This window comes from Perca fluviatilis, chromosome 19 (assembly GCF_010015445.1).
Source record: "Perca fluviatilis chromosome 19, GENO_Pfluv_1.0, whole genome shotgun sequence".
In the NCBI taxonomy this organism is placed as follows: Eukaryota; Metazoa; Chordata; class Actinopteri; order Perciformes; family Percidae; genus Perca; species Perca fluviatilis.
Genome location: NC_053130.1, coordinates 34,893,106 through 34,911,171, shown reverse-complemented (window position 1 = coordinate 34,911,171; position 18,066 = coordinate 34,893,106). Strand labels below are relative to the sequence as shown.

The following is an 18,066-nucleotide window of genomic DNA, read 5'->3' as shown; positions in this document are numbered from 1 at the left end:
ATTAGGGACCACTAAGGTCTATATAAAAGAGACTTCAGATACAGTATTAGGGACCACTAAGGTCTATATAAAAGAGACTTCAGATACAGTATTAGGGGACCACTAAGGCCTATATAAAAGAGACTTCAGATACAGTATTAGGGGACCACTAAGGCCTATATAAAAGAGACTTCAGATACAGTATTAGGGGACCACTAAGGCCTATATAAAAGAGACTGCAGATACAGTATTAGGGGACCACTAAGGCCTATATAAAAGAGACTTCAGATACAGTATTAGGGGACCACTAAGGCCTATATAAAAGAGACTTCAGATACAGTATTAGGGGACCACTAAGGCCTATATAAAAGAGACTGCAGATACAGTATTAGGGGACCACTAAGGCCTATATAAAAGAGACTTCAGATACAGTATTAGGGACCACAGACTTCAGATACAGTATTAGGGGACCACTAAGGCCTATATAAAAGAGACTTCAGATACAGTATTAGGGGACCACTAAGGTCTATATAAAAGAGACTTCAGATACAGTATTAGGGGACCACTAAGGTCTATATAAAAGAGACTTCAGATACAGTATTAGGGGACCACTGAGGTCTATATAAAAGAGACTTCAGATACAGTATTAGGGGACCACTGAGGTCTATATAAAAGCATCAAAAGAGCACCATGTCATGGGATCTTTAAATCAAAAGCTATTTCAATCAAACCCATCTTAACAGGGCAAGTTCCTTGTTAACACAGGACCCCTTCCTTGATATCACCTTCACAATTCTTGCGTCCATTGAACTTGTGAGTTCATGGAGAGTTTCTGCTTGAATTTCTTTGCAGGATATCAGAATAGCCTCCCAGAGCTGCTGTTTTAATGCGAACTGCCTCCCACCCTCATAGATCTTTTGCTTGAGGCTGCTCCAAAGGTTCTCAATAGGGTTGAGGTCAGGGGAGGATGGGGGCCACAATGTGGTTGTTCAATGAAATTCGACTTATACCCTAACGGTTGGTGACTTGAAAATTATACTGACTGTCATTTGCATTGACTATTTAGGAAAATCAGTCTATATATTATATATATCATTTGCATAATAATTTGGAACGCGGTGTATATATATATATACAGTATATGTACATATGTTTATAGATAGTTTACAAAGTATTTTTGAACTATTTAACAAGGTATTATAGTCATCTGTTGCAACTTCATAATAACCATCCAGACACTGTTTATAGACGGTTTACAAAGCAACTAGTAACCATTAACTAAGTGTTAGGAATATCTGGTCCATCTATCTATGTAATGTTTATAGATGTTTTAAAAAAGGGTGAGGCTATTTGCACCCCTGGTACAATTAGCAGTGTATGCTATTTGCACCCCTGTGCATTTACAGTACCTTGGCATATATTTACACACAGTTATCCATACTACTCATGTATTACACCTTTTTGGAATATTATCGCCCTGACATTCTTACCCTAACCATAACCATCCCACTCCTCTTGCCTAAACCTAACCAACCCAACCAGAGCAGGCTTATTCATGAGTCTTCCCCTACCACCCTGCAAAAAAAAACTCCAAAACTCCAAACTCCCATACCAAAGGCAAGCACACTAACCACTCACCTCTTTCAGGAAGTTAAACAACTGTTTACCCCTTGATTTCTTCGAGCCTCGGTTGCTAGGTAACCATACTGTATACAAAGAAATAGGTACTAACTAACAAACTAACGGTTGTATGCTTTCAGTGAAGACAGAAAGCGCAACTGTAGTATCCATTTTCCGCTAGAAATTCAATTGTTATAAACTTTAGAGACAAAACTTCCCTAATATGCCAGTTTCTGCGGTCATGGAAGATGAACGTCCGCCATGATTTCGGTGCACGCGAGCAACGTTTTTTTGTTGTTACGTCACAGGGTGTAAATAGCTCAGCTGTGTGGCCGAGGCTATTCGTACCGGGGGTGCAAATAGACACTCCGTTTAAAAAATGGTTTCTAAAGGTTTACAAACATGTTTTAATCATTACCAGATACCTAATATAGTATATGAGATATAATGTGTGTAATAATAAACTGTTCATTTTACAGCACATTATTAATCATAATTTCATTGTTAGTTAACAGTAAAATGACTGTTTGCTAACAGTTAAATGACAATTAACTAAAGATTAATTAACTATCAATTTATCTTCTATTAATGATGGTTATTCAGTCCCTCCAGAAAAACGCGATTATGTGATCGCATAATTCAATGCATAATCAGCCAAAGTCCGCATATTTATGCGGGGGCCGCATTTTTTTCAAATATGCCGCACTTACACCGCATAAATTGCCGATTTCCGTGCAAAATATGCGGGGCTTGCATGATTTCATAATCCCCGCATTTTCCCCTGTTACCATGGGAACGTTATGAAGTGACGTAATTACGCGACGTGAACTTCATCGAAAAGCAGGGTGTTGGCATTGACATATATAAAATGGACCAACAGAGCCCGTTGCTCTGGACGGAGACCAGTGAAGGATATTAGAAGCACATTCCCAATCTTACAGAGACAGAGCGCGTAGGTATATGTAAGGAGATAACATAGACACAGGCTAATTACTGATCACTAACATGCTAGTTAACATTAGTAATTAAACTTAAACAGCTAATGTAAGTCCAAACTGCCTGTGAGCTTCTCCTGTACTATACGGTAATTCCTCTACTGTGTGACAGTAAGTCTCGTGGTTATGACACAATCGTTAGCCTATTGTTATAAAAACGTCTGCTACGGAGCCATAACGTGAGGTACAAGGTAATGGAGCCCTTAATACATTGTTGTGTTTCTTTAGAAATAAATAATGGACAAATAGAGTCTTTAAACGCTTCAGATGTAAAGTTATTCGCTGTCAAAATGTATGCTAGTCAGTGGAATGCTAACGGGAGGTGATGGCTTTGTAACATCAAAATGGCGCCATAGCAGGTTCGAGTTCTGAAGCGAAGCTTACCCCCTTGGGTGTTGGAGGTTGAATTTGACATGTACTTTGAGTCTCTTAAGTTGGTATCCAATAAGAAAGCTATCTTAATATCTGATATTATCTGAAATGTCTTTGTTTAAGTGCTCCTGCTATCTATATTATTAACGATTTTTGTATCTTTTATTTCCCTCTGTTTAGACTTACTTTTATTTTTACTTTCATATTATATTATTTGTATATATTTTTGTATATTATTTGTTTACGTTAAAAAAAAAAAAAAAAATATTTTAAAAAAAAAAAAAAAAAAAAAAAGTTCCTCTTTTTTCCAAAAAAAAATTCATTTTTTTTTTTCTTAAAAAAAAAAAAAACCCCAAAAAAAAGGATTTTTGCCTGAAATAACTGCAAATAAACCTTGCATTTTTCTGGAAGGACTGGTTATTATAAAGTGTTACCTCACCTGTATGTCTCATTTTCAGGAGTCTTTGTTTTAGGACAAAACACCACAGTGATGCTATGCAAAATGCAGGTTGCTCCATGCTGTCATGATATTTGTGCTAAAGTTGATGTGTTCATGTCATTTGTTTTTTTAATGATGTGTGTAGCATTCCCTGCAAGAAGACCAGCAGCTCAGAAACAGAGCGGTCAGATTGGGTAAACAGGCCGGCGGGGGCCAATCTTTGCCAGATGATGCAGTAAGAGTGTTGAGGTTTTCTCTGTGAAGTGTGTTGGGATTTGGACCTGGGTTAATCCCATGTGAAAACAGCCCTGCGTGCACTCTGCTCTCCTGGGCTCCTGGATAAATACCGGCCAATTAGAGGTGTCTGGGATAGGTTTTAGACAAGAGCTGCAGCTACAGCTGGTGGGAGTCTGAGTGAGTGTGTGTGTGTGTGTGTGTGTGTGTGTGTGTGTGTGTGTGTGTGTGTGTGTGTGTGTGTGTGTGTGTGTGTGTGTGTGTGTGTGTGTGTGTGTGTGTGTGTGTGAAAAGTTTATTTTCTGTTCTCTTCATACTGTTTAAGATCACATACATCAAAATATGCTATGTTGTATGCAAACACATTACATTTCTAGGATTTATAACATTCAGTGAATATGACAAAGATAGAGTTAAATTGTCATTTAACATTAAAGCATAAGGCTAGCAATATTCTATTTATTTTTTTTCTTGTCAACAAATCCCTTGTGCAAACCCAAGCCAACAGCGAATGTATCTACTAACAAACATTTTGTGTGTATGTTCTTCCTCTGTGCTGTAAAGCCCCATTGCTATTAAAACACCTCATTTGCCAAACTGTTGCACTGGGTGACATGTTCCTTCATTACCATAAACACACACACTGTAGTTTATTTTTACTCAACCTCACAAATTGTACCCCGTCCTGCTGCCACAACTAAAGAAATTGGACGATTTACATCCAGGAAGTTTGCCACAACCACTACCTGAACTTAACCATACTGTACTTGCCATGCACAGTTACTGTAAGGTGTGCATTTTAAAAACATTGGCACTGCACATTAAAAAGACATTAGTCAGTTAATGTAATCAAGGTGTTTGCAAAATCATCTAATATCGACGTTTCAATGTATAATTGAATACATGTGATCCTGGACATAATGATGATGGCTTGGTCCTTTCCTTCAGTAGGTTGGATTTAGTTTGCATTTGTACTACTACTACTTGAAGTGGCATAAAATGGAAATTTCAACAAAAGATATAATCGCTCCACCTAGTCCTGAGTCTTCCCCAAAGCCTCCTACCAGCTGGACGTGCCTGGAACACCTCCCTAGGGAGGCGCCCAGGGGGCATCATTACTAGATGCTGAACCATCTCAGCCGTCTCCTTTCCACGCAAAGGAGCAGCTCTACTCCAAGTTCCTAACGGATGACTGAGCTTCTCACTGAGCATCTCTAAGGGATACACCAGCCACTCTCCTGAGAAAACTTATTTTGGCCGCTTGTACCCGGAATCTGGTTCTTTCGGTCATGTACCAGCCTTCATGACCATTGGTGTCGGTAGGAATGAAAATTGACCGCCAATCTCCTGCTCACTCGCGAACACGACCCTGAGGTACTTGAAGTCCTTCACTTCGGGAAAAGACGCATTCCCTACCCGGAGTAGGCACTCCATCAGTTTCCCATTGTCTCAGATTTAGAGGTCCTGATCCTCATCCCAGCTGCTTCACACTCGGCTAAGAACCGATCCAGTGAGTGAGCCTTCAGGACCACATCATCTGCAAAAAGCAGCGATGAGATCCCCAGCTCAAACAACCCCATCCCCTCCCCACCTTGACTATGCCTCGATATTCTGTCCATGAATATCACAATCAGGATTGGTGACAAAGTGCAGCCCTGGCGGAGGCCAACCCTCACCTGGAACGAGTCCAATTTACTAACGAGAACCCGGACACAGCTCTCGATTTGGCTGTACAGAGATTGGATAGCCCCAAGATGGGATCCCATACTCCTGCAGCACCTTCCAGGGTGTCTCCGATTGGATCAGGATCCTTGCGAGAGTGAAGAGCTGGTCCGTTGTTCAACGACCAGGACAGAATCCACATTGTTCCAGCCAAACCTTCCTTTCCAGCACCTTGGAGTAGACTTTACCAGGGAGGCTAAGAAGTGTGATACCCTTGAAAACAGGGGAACCACCACCGTGGTCTGCCACTCCTTGGGCACTGTCCCAGACTTCCATGAGGCGTGTCATCCAAGACAGCCCCTCCACACCCAAAGCTTTCAGCATTTCTGGACGGTTGTCATCAGTCCTCGTGGCTTTGCCACTGTGGAGTTGTTTGACTACCTCAGTGACTTCCACCAGGGAAATTGACAACAATTTCCCATCAGCCTTCTGATGCACCTTGGTGGCATCCGAAAGTTTACCGCCCCTTGAGGCACCTAAGACCCTGAGACCACAGCTCCTCACCGCAGCTCCAGCAATGGAAGCTTTGAACATTGCCCACTCTGGTTCAATGCCCCCAACCTCCACAGGGATGCCAGGAAAACTCTGCTGGAGGTGTGAGTTGAAGATCTGTCGGACAGGGGCCTCCTCCAGACGTTCCCAGTTCACCTGCGCTACCCGTTTGGGCTTACCATGTCTGTCATTAGTCTTCCCCCACCCGCTGACCCAACTCACCACTAGGTGGTAATCAGTTAACAGCTCCGTCCCTCTCTTTCATTCAGTGTCGAAAACATGCGGCCTCAGATCAGACGATACAATCACAAAATTGATCATCGACCTTCGGCCTAGGGTGCTCTGGTACCAGGTACACTTATGAGCTTCCTTATGTTTGAACATGGTGTTAGTTATAGACAATCTATGACTAGCACAGAACCGAACACCAGGCTCCAGACAACACAGCCATCAGGTTCATAGGGATACACAAACCTCTCCACGGTGATAAGGTTATGGTTCCCGGAATATTAATCACCTGTATTAATCCACCACTGAAAATAGTCCTCAAATAATATATTTTTTCCTCTCCTGTTCAAGCAACGTTTGCCTAAAACTAAAAAGACCAGACAATCCTCACCAAAATAACATCCATATGGGTTGATTGTGCAATTAGCTTGTACAAACACTATTTACATTTTTTGTTATTCAGCAACCTGTAGTGGCCATAGTAATTATGGCAAGAGCAAATAAGGAAGTCAGGTGATAAAGTATAAAGAGTGACAAAGTCCACGTAGGGAGGGGGGCAGAGTGATGGATGGGACACAGGACTTTCACCCAAGGGACCGCTGTTTGTGTCCTGTATGAAATCAAAAGGCATTTGACATTTTTTGTTAACCAACATAACTACGTAAGTACACGTCATGGACGAAAAAACTTACTAATTTTAAGTTAATCCATGATCTTTTAAACCACGGTGGCTCAGTGGTTAGCACTGTGGCCTCACAGCAAGAAGGTACCAGGTTTGAACCTTGTTTGCCCGGCATTTCTGCATGGAGTTTGCATATTCTCCCCATGTCTGCGTGGGCTTTGTCCCAGTACTCCAGTTTCCCTCACCACTAAAAACATGTTCCCCTCCCTCTCTACCAAGCTGACGTTTAGGTATGCGCATGTGTAGATTTGGGGTGTTATTAAAGAGTTGCATCTTCAATATGAACCAATGGGATTGGGGCTGAGAGCCAGACAGGGCAGAGAAGTTAGAAAGTATTGTATATATAATTCTACATGTGAGACTGACTGACACGTTGTTGGTTTGGGTGTTATGGGATTTTAAGAAAATAAAAAATATAGAATAACAACAGGCTTAAAGGTCCCATGACATGGTACTCTTTGGATGCTTTTATATAGACCTTAGTGGTCCCCTAATACTGTATCTGAAGTCTCTTTTATATAGACCTTAGTGGTCCCCTAATACTGTATCTGAAGTCTCTTTTATATAGACCTTAGTGGTCCACTAATACTGTATCTGAAGTCTCTTTTATATAGACCTTAGTGGTCCACTAATACTGTATCTGAAGTCTCTTTTATATAGACCTTAGTGGTCCCCTAATACTGTATCTGAAGTCTCTTTTATATAGACCTTAGTGGTCCCCTAATACTGTATCTGAAGTCTCTTTTATATAGACCTTAGTGGTCCCCTAATACTGTATCTGAAGTCTCTTTTATATAGACCTTAGTGGTCCCCTAATACTGTATCTGAAGTCTCTTTCCTGAAATTCAGAATTGGTGCAGAATTACAGTCACTAGAGCCAGTCCCACAATGAGCTTTCCTTAGGATGTGCCATTTCTGTGTCTGTAGCTATGAGGAGGAGAGAGGGGGGGCAAGGTGGAGGGTGGGGGTGTGGCCTTGACCAACTGCCACTTTGCTTGTTTGAAAGCCATGATGTCTCTTTCTCATGGGTGGGCCAAATTCTCTGGGCGGGCAAAGCAGAGAAAGGGGAGGTAACATTTCCCCTTATGACATCATAAGGAGAAGATTCCAGATCGGTCCATCTGAGCTTTCATTTTCTCAAAGGCAGAGCAGATACCCAGGGCTCGGTTTACACCTATCACCATTTCTAGCCACTGGGGGACCATAGGCAGGCTGGGGGAACTCATATTAATGTTAAAAAAACCTCATAAAGTGAAATTTGCATTCCATGGGACCTTTAAATTAAAAAAATGTTATGACAACATGATGCAATTAGCTCATAAGAAGGAAAAGAATAATTTTTTTGGTTTCCCACATGTAAAAATAGAAACCAGTCAGTGTGTCTGCCAGTATACCTGCAGTACAGACAAATAGAAGTACAATGTGTGTGCGTGGCATGCATGTTGGAGTTCATTATTTGGATGATGGGGGAGTTCTAAGGCAAACGGGAAATTACATGCAAGACAGCGCAAGCTGGAGGGGCTAGGGAAGAGGACAGAAAAGCTTGGTAGGTTGGGTCTGCACTGCGGCGGCTTACTGTAGGAATGTTAATCCTCCTAATGTATTACAGTTGGAGGAAGAGCAGGACCACAGGCTGAACCGGGCCTTCAGGGCACAAGGAGGAGGGGGAAGGAGACAAAGTGAGAGGAGAAAGATGAGAAGGTGAGGGGAGAGAAGAAAAGGTAGGCATGGAAGGCGGGAAAGGAGAGAGATGGAGAAAATAAGTAGAAGTACACAATACTGTATAAACAGTGGGGTTACTGAGTGTGTGTGTGTGTGTGTGTGTGTGTGTGTGTGTGTGTGTGTGTGTGTGTGTGTGTGTGTGTGTGTGTGTGTGTGTGTGTGTGTGTGTGTGTGTGTGTGTGTGTGTGTGTGTGTGTGTGTGTGTTTTCCACCACCTGGCATATGGACTATATGTTTCCCCAAATCCCTAAAACAGCACTGAGCTTAACAACCTTTTGAAAGAGTCCAGGTCCTGTTTCACTCACAACATTTGAGCTTCAAACATCTCATTTCCTGCATCCTGATAAATTTGTATGCATCTTTTATGTGAAAATGTCTTTTATGTATGTGAAGGAAAACATTTGAAATATTATAACTTTATGGAATATTGCCGTAAGGCATTCTGTATTGTTTTCAAAATGTATTTCTCCTGGAGATCAACTTCTCTCAATTGATGTTATCTCTGCTGAGTCAGCAAACATGTAGGCCTCATTTACTCTTCACTCCTTTGTTATGTCTTTTGTTTGGAGAAGTAGCCTCTTTAAATGTGCATATTTCACCTGTTTACATTAATAATACATTAATTAATTGTAATTAATCAATAAATCCCTGGACAAGATGTAATGCTCATGTGCAAAACATTCTGCACATTCAAAACATATCCCACCCATTTTTGTTCTCTGAGATTTTGAGAATCAAGTCATAGTATTACGAGAACAACATTTTTTTTAATATTACAAGAATCAAGTCTTAGCATTTTGAGAATAAAGTTATAATATAAAGCCACTTAAAGTAATTATGCAATTATGACTACTATATTCTTGAAATATCCCAGTTTTTTTCTAGTTATATTATGACTTAATTCTTGAAATGCCAGAGTATTGTTTTTCCTAACAGTGGGCCTAATCCCACCTTTTGGTTTATCTTTCTCCCTCAAATTTGCAGCAGCTTTCACCGTGTTGACTGCTCCTCCAGCAGCAGCTCTCCCTGCACTATCTATCACTACCTGCTTCTAATTCTTTCTGTTGTATGGCAGATTGAAGCCATTGCTTTTGAGGTTGCATACTGCCACCTGCCTTACTGAAAGCATTGTCTAAGTCATATTTTCAGCGGTTCTTCAAAATAAAAATCCTCTCTGCTACTTAAATTTTTTCATTGGTAAAGGGGACAAATGCATGTGTTCTAAATATTATTAAATATTATATAAATAACATCACTGTTGGATTGTAATTTATGTACGGTTGTAATTTAAGACTTGAAGCTGCAATGAAAGTAGTATTAGTAGTTCTAGCAGCAGAACCAGCACTTATTTCTTGTATTTTGTGAAAACATGAACATGGTCTGATTTTGAAAATTTGGAACAAATTATTTACAGACCATAGCTAAAGTTCTACTCAGATGTCTCAGTCCAAAATGATTAGATCCCATAAATTACCAGTTGACTTTTGTTGTTGTTGACCGCATATCTTCTGTTGCTGATAAAAAGACTGCTTTGTTCTGGATCAAACCCCAAACAAGGTGTGTTCCTTCTGTCCCGTACAGGTGTGCCACCTCGGGCTGTTAGCTGCAGGGAAGGGTTCATTGTGTAGCTGCTGACACCTGCTGTGAGTTGAAGGGCATTGTGTAAATACAGTTACTGATGTACTGGCTAGCTGATATACTGGACCAACACAGAGAAGCACCACTAACTTCTGTTTATTCTGTGCAATCTGTCATTGAGTTTTTTTTAATTTTATTTTTTAAATCAATCTGCTACAGGGATTTCTATTAGAATTGGAACCCTTTATGGCCTTAAAAGTTAAACTGATCAATTTCATAGCATTCAAAAAACCAGCTCCCATGAACAGCACATATTATCCGTTGGTTTCCAGACTGTCCTCCCAATGAAAATCACATTAGCCTTTTGTTAAAATGTAAAAAATATGACATGTTTATGACTGACAAAGACCTCTTGTGGCCATGTGATTTGTGACTTTTGTCTGCCATAAAGGGTTGAGTTTGGGATGGATCAATAATGGAACCCATCGGCTATCAGTCTACCAATATTTCGGTGTAGCCAGTGTACAGTATGTATAAATGTGTATAGTGTTTGGGGCAAACCATCACCATGATAAAGGAACTCTCTTCCAGTGCAACAACCTCTCACAAGAGTCTATGTCAAACGGTTCAGTAGTTATGAAAGTGTCATCACACAAACCATTAGTCTCGCATTACCAGACCTTCCTCCACAGCGCTGAGGAGGAAGGTCTGGCTAGTCCACACAGCATTCCTGACATGCTCTGGTTTTTTGGCATTTCTTTAAACCAATCACAATCGTCATTGCCGGAACTAAGCGCCGGACGGAGAAACGGTGCCTCTGCAAAATAGCCTCGGGAAGGAACTTGTTTTGGTGGAACATGTGTACGTTCAAAGGTTGGACAGATAGTCTAGCTAGCTGTCTGGATTTACCCTGCAGAGATCTGAGGAGTAGTTAACCATAGTCCTCACAAATCCACCGGAGGTTAGAACGCCAACACAGAGACAGAGGAAGGTAACGGATATTCAGCCGAAAAGAAGGACATCCGGGCGGAATTGGAGTGGGCACCGGAGCAATCCCGGAAGTGGAATGTCAAGGATATAGACTACACACACCTAAACCACGCCCGTAGCTGCCAGTAGCTCCTCATAGGATGCTGATCAGTCCCAACCACTGGTGGTTGAAGCCTTACAAGATGGATTTTCATGTCATCATGTGATCCCGCAATTCCTGCGTGATCTCGATATTGCGAGAATTCAGCTGCTGTGCAAGGTAACCAGTTGTTCGCAGAATGAGTCCTTTTACTTTTTATGTTTCTGTTCTTTTAGAGTGTACAGACTTTCACTTGTAACTTACACTTGCACACCGCTGTTCTTGTCTCACTACGGTCCTCGACTACATAATCCTTCAATCCAACTTTTATTATTTTTGGCATAACCCTCTACATAACGGCTGCCTCTGCGTTAGCCTCTGTGGGTCTGCCGCACTCTGGAAGGTTGCTAGGTTGGCACGCATTGCATGAAAAATCCCCCAATCATGTTTCAAAAAAACTAAATGAACATTAATAAAATTCAAGTCCTTTCAAGTCATCTGTCTCAAGTCAAAGTCAAGTCTCAAGTCTTGAATACCAAGTCAAAGTCAAGTCTAGTCATTTATCGATGATGCGGGATCAACAACGTTGAACTTCATCAGGCATCTCAAAACGCATCCAGATAGGTCAGTCACTGGATAATGTGAAAGAGACGTTACATTTAGGCTATATCGTCACAGGTAACAAGATAACCATCGCTAAGTGTTGTGCTAATGCTGGGAACAGCCAAATTGTATCTTTATAGTTGTATCCATATGATGTGACAGACTTAGGTTCATATTTCACCAGGTTGTTGTTAAATAGCAATACGGAAAGTATCAGTTCTCACATGTTTGCACCGCGGCAGGTGTATTAACTTTCAATACAGATGTTTCCCTCAAACTTTGAATGCTGAAAAATGTAATGCATGATGAGGTTGGGCTTTACAGCCAGTTAGTAACACAGACAAACTTTGGTGCAGATACCAAAATGTTGAAAAATACAGTTATGAAATTGAAACAGAGTTCTTAATTTGTGTTGCTTCAGATTGCATTGCAGTAGACCCCATAAAGTTCTCCTAAAACTGATTTTGATTGTGTTAGGGACAGATCAGATGGACAGAGACTTGTGGCAAAAGATTTGGGACTTGACTTGAACTTGCCCCTCAAAGACTTGAGACTTGACTTGGACTTGCCCCTCAAAAACTTGAGACTTGACTTGGACTTGCCCCTCAAAGACTTGAGACTTGACTTGGACTTGCCCCTCAAAGACTTGAGACTTGACTTTGACTTCCAAAAAATGACTTGTGAACATCTCTGGTAGCTGGTGGCAGGAAGCTCTCTAGCGGCCTAAACAACTAGCAACTGCTGCTCGAAGTCATGGAGCTCGTAACCAGCCACTGTAGCCGGCGTCACCTGACCAGCCGGCATCACGTGACCAGCCAATGGTCTCCTGGTTTCGTACGATATCATACGTTTTGGTCTGCATACATTTCCGTACGATATCAGACGACCCATTCATGAGAATGCGTTGATGAAAACAGCTGTGATAAACATTCATGCGGCAAAAAGATTCATTGGTTCATCTTATCTTCTCATCTATGGAACTTCTTCCTAAATCAGGTCTCGCAATAAACTCCCGAGATGTATCCCACTTTAAATAGGTTGAGCAAACAGCTCATAAAAAGTATTACCAAAAGTCACTTTGTTTAGTTAATAACTTTGAAAAGCTTGTATCAGCCAGTTCAATTTTTTTCCTAATCCCCTACCAGGAACAAACAGTAAGAAGAGTCTGCTGAATTACTCCGTCACTCTGTATTTTCAACAGTAATTACCATGAAGGTGTTTTCTGCTTGAGTCCTAATTATATTTATCACATTCCTTGCTTTCTTTTAGTGCGTCTTCTCTGAGACAATAATCTGCCATATCAATGAGGAATAATGAAATGCAAATACTTCCTCAAATGATAACCACATGCTTTATGCAACTATCAGATTTCTGGGCAGAGGTCAGCAGAAATGAGCCACTGAACTGACCCCTTGTGGATAGGAAACACTTAATAGTTCTGAATAATACACACATCATCACCATTTACATATTAGATTTAACAAGGACAATCATGCATAATAAGTTTTTGAGTTAAATCACTTCAATATCCATGCGATTATTGTACCAGCAGAGATTAAAACTGTATGTGTTTCCAAATGGCTGGTCAAAGCTGCTTTGCCACTGCACCATGATTTTATTTTTGTGGCTTGAATTGTTGGTGCATTAAAATACATGAGTCAATCTGCATATTCCATATTCCAGTCTGTTGTCATGAACCACTCCTTCAAAAAGTTAAGCACTGTAATTCGTAAGCATTCCACGTTTTTTTCACTACATCACAACGGCCGCTGTATAAGAACGCGGCTGGCGGTGTAGGGAGGACGTCGGAGGGGGGGATGGGTGGGCGTTAACATACAGGACTTTCAAGCCAGAGAGCGGAGTCTGCTTCCTGGGGAAAACTAAAGCCTTTCACCCAGGAAATGCGTGTTCCTTCGGAGTGTTTTAATCCAAACCACCATCTTTTTCCTAATCTTAGGTAGTCGTTTTGGTGCCTAATTTTAACTTTCGTCGCGGCAAAACGCTCATATTTTGTGGACTAAATTTAACAGTAATGTCCCCCGAAACGATGGACAGCTCACGGTGCTCTGTACCCGGCTCAAAGTCACCTATTTTTGGGTAACTGAACTAAACTATATACCTACTATAACTACTAACTAACAATCAACTGCCGCTCGGCATCATGGAGCTCGTAGCTAGCCGGGACCAGCCGGTGGTCTTCTAATTTCATAGGATATCATACATTTTGGTGTGCATACATTTTCGTACGATATCATACGGACCCGTTCGTGAGAATGCGTTACATATTCAGGACTGTCACCTCTATCTTCAGTAGATAGTTTTGTAATTTTGCTACTAAACAATACGGAAATATGCTTGTTCACTTTGTTTTCCAAGAATGAGATGTACAGATAGCTATCAATCTCATGTCTGTGTGTTAAGAACGGAGCTGCACTCAGGACATGGTTAGCTTAGCTTAGCATAGAGACTGGAAGCAGGGGGAAACAGCTAGCCTGGCTCTGTCCAAACAAACCAACAACTATATTTAATTTAAGGGGGAGCTACACTGTCCTACTCCCAGAAATACTCACTGTATGAGTCCCCAACAAATGCGCTATTTCCTCCGGTTTCAGGAATATTTGATGAAAACTACAGTGATTACTGAGCCCTTTTTATAAAACAATGTATTTGTTTACTGTTTTTAAAGATTTACTTCCAGAAGGAACCACAGGCTGGAGTGTGAGCACTAAAGACAGTGTAGGGAGAGTCAGAAGGTTTTGATTGATTTCGGTCTTTTTCAAGAGATTTGTTGATGATGATAAAAAAAGAAAGAACAATGCTAGTCCTGAGAAAATCTATTCAAACTTCTGTAAATTAGTGTTGGACTAACTATACTGGTTTCCAGACACATATAGGCCACTGGGCCGATATTGCACTTTATGTGAATATTAAAACAAAAATGTAGTATTTCAGCTCTTATAGTTTAGTTTTAACTGAAGGTCTGTAATAGACAGATATAAATAATGTATAAATATTGTGGTATCTACATTACCTGAACACATAGGCGTTATTTATAGGGGGGACGGGGGGTTACAACCCCGCCAATAATCAAAACTGGCCAGTGCAGCCCACCCCAAAAACCTATTATAATTTCCTTTACTTAAATAAAGACATTTGCACTATAAATTGTTGCAGAAAAAAGTCCGCAGAATGCAGAAAATGAAGTGAAAATTTCATTTTGGTCAAAAGTAGCGATCTCAACCCCTCCAGTGTTGAGCTTAAAGTTACACCCTTGTACATCATGCAAATATAGCATGCCGTTTTTGGAATTTGACCAATATCCATACCAAAAATCATACTGTTAATGCTGTAAACAATTAGACATTTGGAATGCACATACTGTAGCCTGAAGATTTACAATTATTTGCATTTCCAAGTGGTTAGCCATGTCCATAATTTGGCCATCTTATAGACTTGTAAGTGGCATGTCATTTTACAGAGAGGCTGTATAGATTTATTTAGGCTTTATGGCTTACATATGATGTTGGATATTGTAGGCACCCTTAAAACTGATTAGTACCTTGCTTTAGCTTATAGCTTTCAGAGAATATGCCTATATGTATGATGGAGTGTCTTTGTATTTCTATGTGTGCATTTTCCTGTTTGCATATATTTGCAAACATGCCTAATATTATACAATTGATCATTATTATACTCAGCTATGTTTTGCATGTATCACCTTACAACTTCAAATAAAATGACGTTTTAAAAAAATACTCCATATCATCCAGTATTTAACGTATTCCTGTTTACATTCAGACTTTGTAAAGAAAAAACAAGAAAAGAAGGAATGAAGTAGACAAGCACTAATTCCTGAAATATGAGGTCCAATTATTACAACCAATTTAACAGACCTGGTGTCCTATGGAAGCATGGACGTTCCTTCACATATTTCCACCTTTGAATTCCTCCATGTGTTGATCTGTCTGTTCGCCTCTCTCTATTCTCTGAGGTAATCGTTAGAACTTCCTCTGCCTCTGTATTTTTTTTCCAGACCACGGCCCGTGCTCTCTCCTCGCTGGCTGCAGTTCTGCCCTGAGTAAACATCAGGGACCGGCACACGGCCCGCCTCCTGTGGAATATTGATTCTTTAGTGTGGCGTGGCAGTGAAGAGCACATACTGTGACCGCTTCACCTCACTCCACAAAATAGGTTTGTGTCTGGTCCACCAGGACAATAGCTGCTGGCGGATCAGCAAGTTGATTTAAAAAAGCTCCTCGCTGACTGTTTTAGAGTTTGCAAAGGCTCTCTCTTTCACCGAGGTTTTGTTTGATGCAATAACACAATGTCAGTGGTGGAGTATTCAGATCCTTTACTAAATTCAAAGTACTAATACCACACTGTAAAAATACTCTCTTTCTTATAGGTTATGTATTTCTCAATCAGAACCAGGATGGAGAGGGCTTTGAGACAGCATTTAGTTTCATGTTGGGTCACTCTTTATTTTACGGCCTAAAATGTAATTATCATTTCTTAAAAGGTCTCCTGAGAGAACTGTGTAATTATGAAGTAATATAGGAAAAATAGAGACCGTTTTTGGGACTTTCGTTTTAATGCAGAATGTTTTTTTCTTTTCAAAATGTTTAATTTCTACATATTCATTATTATACTATATCATCTTATTTTGTCCTGTGCCTTTTCACTATACAACCATATCAATCTGAACTCAAGATCCTCGTACTTACTTCCGCAGAGCAAACTCCATTCACCGATAAAGACTGTGAAATGTAGCTGAAAGCTCTGGGAAATAGATGGTAAGTGTATTATGTTATATTCCATGCAGATAACGTAGCTGGAACTTCCATTTCTGTAAATTCAGTCAGTAGATGGAAGCTCCAAATCACAGCGTTTTGGGTTTTATTTCCAACAACAGTTCATACAATAACATGTTTTGGTCCTTACAATTTAATTTGGAGCTAGTAAGTGGACCTTGACTTTCCAGGTTACAAAATAAATATTAATAGCCAATCTATTTTTTTTTTTTTTCAATTGTGTATTTTGATATGCCAAAACACATTTTAAACTTACTTTTGAATGTTTTAGTCTTTCCATGTCCTCTTTAAAACACTGAAGTTTTTAATATGTGTCACTTATTTATATATGTATGAAAATATGTATAAGAACAATTTAATAACAATTGTTTAAAATAAATTCTATGAGCAGTAGTTATACTAGTATAAGCAGCAGTAGTAGTATTTTGTGTGGTAGTGGCGGCAGGACTTGAGTCTTGAGACATTTCCACCCTCATGACAAGAAGTTCAAGAGAAGCTTTGTGATTTAACCCTCGTGTTGTCCTCGTTTTCAAAGTTTTTTATATCATAAATATGGGCTTCTTTCAACCAAATTGTAGTGATGGCCAAATGAAGCTTCGTGAAGCATTTTCTTTATTTTCTGAGCTCACTAGATGGCGCTCTCGGTTTGAAGAAAACCACTCAAGGAACAGCAGCTCAGTGGGCTTTCAACCCACGGTTTAATAAAAGCGCCATCTAGTGGGTTCAGGAAATAAAGAAAATGCTTCACGAAGCGTCATTTGGCCATCACTACCAAATTGTCCAAAAATAACATGGATGCATGCATGTGCGCTGTATGCAACCCATACAACATTCTTCACAGTTAAAATTAATGATGACTTTCATTACATTTTGGGTGTTTTATTCAATTTTATAGCATTGGAAAAAAAATGTTTAAATGGTTTCAAAACAGTCTCCTGACTAAACTTTGACATAATCCAGTCTGGGATTCCTCAGATTTTACCTATTAGTCAAAATAATCCATAATTTCTGCTTTGTTTTGACAAAAAAATAGGTATAATGTCTTATAATTAAGGTTTATTTACCATAAATAAAAAAAAAGCATTGAAATACTGTAAGTGACAAAAACGTTTAAAAAAGAAAGCATCAAAGGCATTGGGAAAAAGCGCCAAAAATTCAATTTTGACCCGGAAGTTCATGGTCGGCGGGAAGACAACACAAGGGTTAAAATGTAAAAGATTTACCTTTTAAATCGGCGTAAAGAAAAGACAACAGCGGTGGAAATGTCAGAGCAATAAACAGTTGCAGGGGCTGATGGGGATTGATGGTCTGTGGCTCCTTGAGGCCCTCATGTAATCCTGGCCCTGGTTCAGCCTCGGCCTCTGTGGATTCCTGCTGTGTTACTGGATAGCCTGCTGTTACCGCTCCGAGTGTAGGTCAAACATATCAGTGAGCAGCCATCAGGAACATCTCTATCGCCCCACCTCTCTACCTCCAGCCATTGCATAAGGGTTGCCATGGAAGTGAGTCGGGGTTTCCAT

The 18,066-nt window shown here is 40.3% G+C and overlaps 1 protein-coding gene across 4 annotated transcripts in view; it reads right to left on the bottom strand.

Moving 5' to 3' along the window:
* Nucleotides 1-15,989, bottom strand: part of LOC120548523 (inactive pancreatic lipase-related protein 1-like) — a 53,278-nt gene extending 37,289 nt beyond the window's left edge. For all 4 annotated transcript variants that reach the window (XM_039784803.1, XM_039784806.1, XM_039784804.1 and 1 more), the window contains exon 1: nt 15,629-15,989. The gene's annotated coding sequence lies outside the window, so the exon portion shown is untranslated. The remainder of the gene's footprint in view (nt 1-15,628) is intronic.
* Between the last annotated feature and the right edge of the window lie 2,077 nt (nt 15,990-18,066).